The sequence below is a fragment of the Chlorocebus sabaeus genome, chromosome 13 (assembly GCF_047675955.1).
Source record: "Chlorocebus sabaeus isolate Y175 chromosome 13, mChlSab1.0.hap1, whole genome shotgun sequence".
In the NCBI taxonomy this organism is placed as follows: Eukaryota; Metazoa; Chordata; class Mammalia; order Primates; family Cercopithecidae; genus Chlorocebus; species Chlorocebus sabaeus.
In genome coordinates this window covers 19,536,135-19,542,083 of record NC_132916.1, presented here as the reverse complement: position 1 = coordinate 19,542,083, position 5,949 = coordinate 19,536,135, and the positions used below count along the sequence as shown (strand labels likewise).

The 5,949-nt window shown below is 41.3% G+C and overlaps 1 non-coding gene across 1 annotated transcript; it reads left to right on the top strand.

Moving 5' to 3' along the window:
* The first annotated feature begins 1,133 nt into the window (after positions 1–1,133).
* LOC119625449 (U6 spliceosomal RNA) lies at positions 1,134–1,237 on the top strand. The gene has a single exon (XR_005241649.1). It is a non-coding gene; the product is annotated as a U6 spliceosomal RNA (small nuclear RNA).
* The last annotated feature ends 4,712 nt before the right edge of the window (positions 1,238–5,949 follow it).

Below are 5,949 nucleotides of genomic sequence, written 5' to 3'. Positions count from 1 at the left end.
TATTTTTGCTTTGCATTTAGTTGGCAAAACAAAATTCCCTTCTGGAAGAATTCCCACCACTTTATTCCACCACATTTATCATCTCCGTTTTTCTATTTCTTTTTATTCATTTTTTTTCTTTCCTTAATACTGCTGTCTTTTTCTTCACCGGGTATTTCCTTGTTTTTTCATTCATTTAACAAATGTACATTGCATGCCTAGTATAGGTGAGATACTTTGCCAGGCACTGTAGGACGTATAAAGATAAGTTAAACATGAGCACTGACATCCAAAACCTTATTATCCTAATAGACAATGTGACTGGTATGTAAACAAGTCAAATCAAAAGTAAAAAGTGGTCGGGTGCCATGGCTCATGCCTGTAATCCCAGGACTTTCGGAGGCCGAGGCAGGCAGATCACTTGAGGTCAGAAGTTCGAGACCAGCCTGGCCAACATGGTGAAACCCCATCTCTTCTAAAAATACAAAAATTAGCCAGGCATGGTGGCAGGTGCCTATAATACCAGCTACTTGGGAGATTGAAGCACAAGAATCGCTGGAACCCAGAAGGCGGAGGTTGCTGTGAGCCAAGATCGCTCCACTGCACTCCAGCCTGGGTGACAGAGCAAGTCTCTGTCTCAATAAAAAATTTTAAAAAGTAAAAGGTAGATGATAAGAGATAAAATAAATATAAAGTGACATAGAAACTCAGGAGAGCGATTCATTCCAGTTTGAGGGCTTAGTGAAAGTCCGTAGAGAGGCACCTGAATAAAGGGCATTCTGGGCAGAAAACGAAACAGAACAAACAAACAGAAAAAACCAGCATGAGCAAAGGCAATAATCTCTAAAAAATACAGAGCGATTGAATTTGACTAGAGCATCAGTCCTCAAGATGTGGTCCTGGACCATTAGGACCAGCATCATTTGATATCTTGTTACATATGTAAATCCTTAAACCCCACCCCAGGTCTACTGAATCAAAGATCTGTGGTAGGACCCAGCAATTTATGATGTAACAAGCCCTCCAAGAGATTCTGGTGTGTATTCAAGTTTGAGAATCACTGAATCAAGGTATAGGATACCCAGGGTGGGAAATCTGCTTGAAAAGTAAGATTGCAATAAGTAAAAGAAAATCAACTTTAAAAGGATGGTTGGGTGCCAGCTTTGACAGCATATACACTAAAGTTAGAATGACACAGAGATCAGCATGGCCTCTGCAAAAGGATGAGATGCAATTTTGTGAAGCATTCTAATATTTTTTAAAAGGAAGGTGGAAAAAATAGACAAATAGGACTACATAAAACTTAAAAACCTATGTGCGTCAAAGAATATAAGCAACAAAGTAAAAAGGGAACCTACAGAATGGGTTGAAATAGCAGCAAGTCATATCTGAAAAGGGGTTTATGTGCAGAATGTATAAAGAACTCCTACAACTCAACAAAAAAAAATCCCCAATTTTTAAAAGGACAAAAGACTTGAATAGGCATCATAGACATCTTTAAAGATGATATACAAGGCCAGGCGTGATGGTTCACGCCTGTAATCCCAGTACTTTGGGAGGCTGAATCAGGTGGATCACTTGAGATCAGGAGTTCGAGACCAGCCTGGCCAACATGGTGAAACCCCACCTCTATTAAAAATACAAAAATTAGCCAGGCATGGTGGCGCATGCCTGTAGTCCCAGCTGCTTGGGAGGCTGAGGTAGGAGAATTGCTTGAACCCAGGAGATGGAGGTCGCAGTGGGCCCACATTGCACCACTGTACTCCAGACTAGGTGACAGAGTGAGACCCTGTCTCAAAAAAAAAAAAAAAAAAAAAAACCCACAAAAATGATACACAAATAGCCAACAAGCATATGGAAAGATGCTCAATATCACTAGTCACCGGGGAAATGCAAATCAAAACCTCAATGAGATATCACCTCACACTCATTAGGACAAGTACTACTAAAAACAAATTAAAAATCCAGAAAATAACAAGGCCAGGATGTAGAGAAATCAGCATCCTTGCACACTGTTGGTGGGATTATAAAATGTTGCAACCTCTATGGAAAACAGTAGGCAGTTTCTCAAAAAATTAAAAATAGCACTATTATGATTCAGCAATTCCACTTCTGGGTATATATCCAAAAGAATGGAAAGAGGAGTCTCAAAAAGATATTCACATACCCATGTTCACAGCAGCGTTTATTCATGGTAGCCAAGAGGTGAAAGCAATCCAAGCGTCTACCAAAGGATGACTGGATAAACAAAATGTGGTCTGTGCATACAATGGAGTATTATTCAGCCTTAGAAAGGAAGAAAATCTGGCTGGGTGCGGTAGGTAGCTCACGTCTGTAATCCTGGCACTTTGGAGGCCAAGGTGGGTGGATCACCTGAGGTCGGGAGTTCAAGACCAGCCTGACCAACATGGAAAAACCCCATCTCTGCTAAAAATACAAAATTAGCCAGGCATGGTGGTGCATGCCTGTAATCCCAGCTAACTCGGGAGGCTGAGGCAGGAAAATCACTTGAACCCGGGAGGTGGAGGTTGTGGTGAGCCAAGATCGCACCATTGCACTCCAGCCTGGGCAACAATAGCAAAACTCTGTCTCAAAAAATAAATAAATAAATATATAAATAAATAAACCAAAAAAAAAAAAAGGGAAAAAATCCTGTTACGTGCTACAACAGGATGAACTTTGAGAATATTATGCTAAGTGGAATAAGCCAATCGCAAAAAGATGAATACTGTATGATTACACTAATATGAGGTAGTCGTCAAATTTATAGAAACAAAAAGTAGAATGGTGGTTACCAAAGGATGAGGAGGGGGAAAGGGGGAGTTATTATTGAACGGGTATAGAGTCTCGAATTTGCAAGATGAAAAAGGCTGGGAGATCTGTTTCACAACAATGTGAATATACTTAACAATATTAAAATGCACACTTAAAAATGGCTAAGATGGTACATTTTATGTTATGTGCTTTTTTAGCATCAGTTTTTTTAAAACAGGAAGGTGAACTAATTGAGGGCTTGAAATTCTAACACCTTTTCCTTCCATCGGTCAATTAAGAGTCTATTAATCCTTTATTTTATTACATTTGATCTTGAGCTCTTATTTGTTGGAAGTATTTTTTTTTTTTTTTGCTTTTGTTTTTACTATTACTTCAATCTCTTTGTGATAGGTCTCCTCAGATTTTCTGTTTCTTCTTGGATCAGTTTAGATAGTTTGTGTCTCTTTAGAAATTTGTCTATTTCATATCCGCTGTCTGATTTATTTGCATACAAGTGTTCAAAATATCCCCTCACAATTTTTGTTATTTCTGTAGGGTTGGGAATCATGTGCTCTCTTTCAGTCCTAATTTTAGTAATCAAGTCTTCTTTTTTTTCTTGGTTAGTTTAGCTAATATTTTGTCAATTTTGTTGGTCTTTCCAAAGATTAACATTTTGTTTGGTTGATTTTCTCTCTTGTTTTTCTATTCTGTATTTCACTTATTTCCATTAGAGTCTTTATTATATCCTTCCTTCTGCTTGCTTTTTGGTTTAGTTTTCCCTTCCTTTTCCAGTGTCTTAAGGTGAAAGTTTAGATTATTGATTTTAGATCTTTCTTCTTCATTAATATTGGCATTTCAGCTATAAATTTCCCTCTAAGCGGTGGGTTAGCTGCATCCCGTAAGTCTGAGTAGGCTGTGTTTTTATTTTCACTTATCTCAAACTATTTTCTAATTTCTCTAATTACTGAGATTCAGCCATTTTTCTTGAATACATACTTCCTGAATTCCTGCCAGCATCTGAATAATTTCCAGAGTCCTAAAAAAGTTGATTCTTCCCATTTTTGCCAGTTTTCTCATTATTTTCATAAAGGAGAAATTTTTCAGAGGTCCTTTCTCTAACATTTTTGCTGACATCTTCCTTCTTTTTTCCTTCCTTCCTTCCTTCCTTCCTTCCTTCCTTCCTTCCTTCCTTCCTTCCTTCCCTCCCTCCCTCCCTCCCTCCCTCCCTCTCTCTCTCTCTTTCTTTCTTTCTTTCTTCTTTCCTTTCTCTCTCTGAAACAGAATCTCACTCTGTCACCCAGGCTGGAGTGCAGTGGCGTGATCTCGGCTCACCGCAACGTCCGCCTCCGGGTTCAAACGATTCTCCTGCCTTAGCCTCCAGAGTAGCTGGGATTACAGGCGCCTGCCACCACACCTGGCTAACTTTTGTATTTTTAGTAGAGACAGGGTTTCATCATGTTGGCCAGGCTGGTCTCAAACTCCTGACCTCAAGTGAGGAGTTCACTTGGCCTCCCACCTTGGCCTCCCAAAGTGCAGGGATTACAGGTGTGAGCCACTGCAGCTGGCCAGACATCATTTTTTCTTGCATTTCAAACCTGGCTGGGGGCTTTCCTCCTTCAGCTCAGTGGTATCCCCATGGCCTGGGACAAGGCCTCTGGCCTCTTTTCTCTGAACTTCACTGTCCTAGTCGTCTGGGACTGCCATAACAAAATCTATAGACTGGGTGGCTCATACAACAGACATTTAGTTCTCACAGCTCTGGCAGCTGGGAAATTGACCTCACTGAGGAACTAAATAGGCAGCCACCCTGATCTTGGACTTCTTACATCATTAATTCAAATGCAAAGGGATTTACTCTGAGGGAAACTGATGAACGTTTTTCTTGGCTTTATACTGGGGGCGGTACTAGGAGATTTCACCCCATGAAGTCACTCTCAGTTCCTCCCTCCTTCTTTCTGTTACCTTTCACCCAGTCGCTGAGATAAGGCAGGTTTGGAACCCACCGAGATGATTCCATCGTTCCCTGCGCTTAGTCTGAAGCAATTCAAGACCATGGTTCCTGCTGATCGCGTGGCAAGAGCATTGGCTTTAGAGCCAAACGTAAATTGGCCTAAACTCAGCTGTGCCACCCACTGCATAGGTCCCTGGCAAGTCCCTTACCATCCTTGAGCCTCAGTTTACTTTTCTGTAAAATGGGGGTAATACTATTCACTTTAGGGAGTTCCTAAAAAGATTAAATGAAGCAATGTATGCATTTGAAGTGCCCAAGGGACTGCCGAACTTCTAGATGGGGCTTGATAATAATTATGCCTCAGTATTAGGCAGTAAGGGTGATTTACATAGCCTTGTCAATAATCTTTTCCTTTATTAAATAAATAGCTCTCTCTGAAAGTTATTTTTTTAATTTTTATTTTTTTGAGATGGAGTTTTTATCTTGCTGCCCAGGCTAGAGGGCAATGGCGCAATTTCCGCTCACCGCAACCTCTGCCTCCGGGGTTCAAGCGATTCTCCTGCCTCAGCCTCCTGAATAGCTAGGATTACAAGCATGTGCCACCACGCCAGGCTAATTTTGTATTTTTATTAGAGACAGGGTTTCTCCATGTTGGTCAGGCTGGTCTTGAACTCCCAACCTCAGGTGATCTGCCTGCCTTGGCCTCCCAAAGTGCTGGGATTACAGGCGCGAGCCACTGTGCCAGGCCCTGAAAGTTATGTCTCATATTTAATCTCAATTCCAGATTGTATTTATTTAATTTTTATTTTATTTATTTACTTTTTGCTGAGATGGAGTCTTGCTCTGTCACCCAGGCTGGAGTGCAGTGGCATGATCTCGGCTCACTGCAATCTCTGCCTCTTCGGTTCAAGTGATTCTCCTGCCTTAGCCTCCCGAGAAGCTGGGATTACAGGTGCATGCCACCATGCCCGGCTAATTTTTTTTGTATTTTTAGTAGAGACAACATTTCGTTGGCCAGGCTGGTGTCAAACTCCTGACCTCAGGTGATCCGCCCACCTCGGCCTCCCAAAGTGCTGGGTTTACAGGTGTGAGCCACTGCACCCCAGATTGAATTTAACACCTTTCCTTCAGTCTTAGCTGGAAAAATAGAAAAGAAAAAGGAAAAGAAATGGCTGCTAACGCTGCAACCAGAACCCTTCCCAGCCTGTTTGAAAGCTATCCCTTGGTCGCCTTATCATTAATCTAGATGTCTTTGCTCAGCTCAC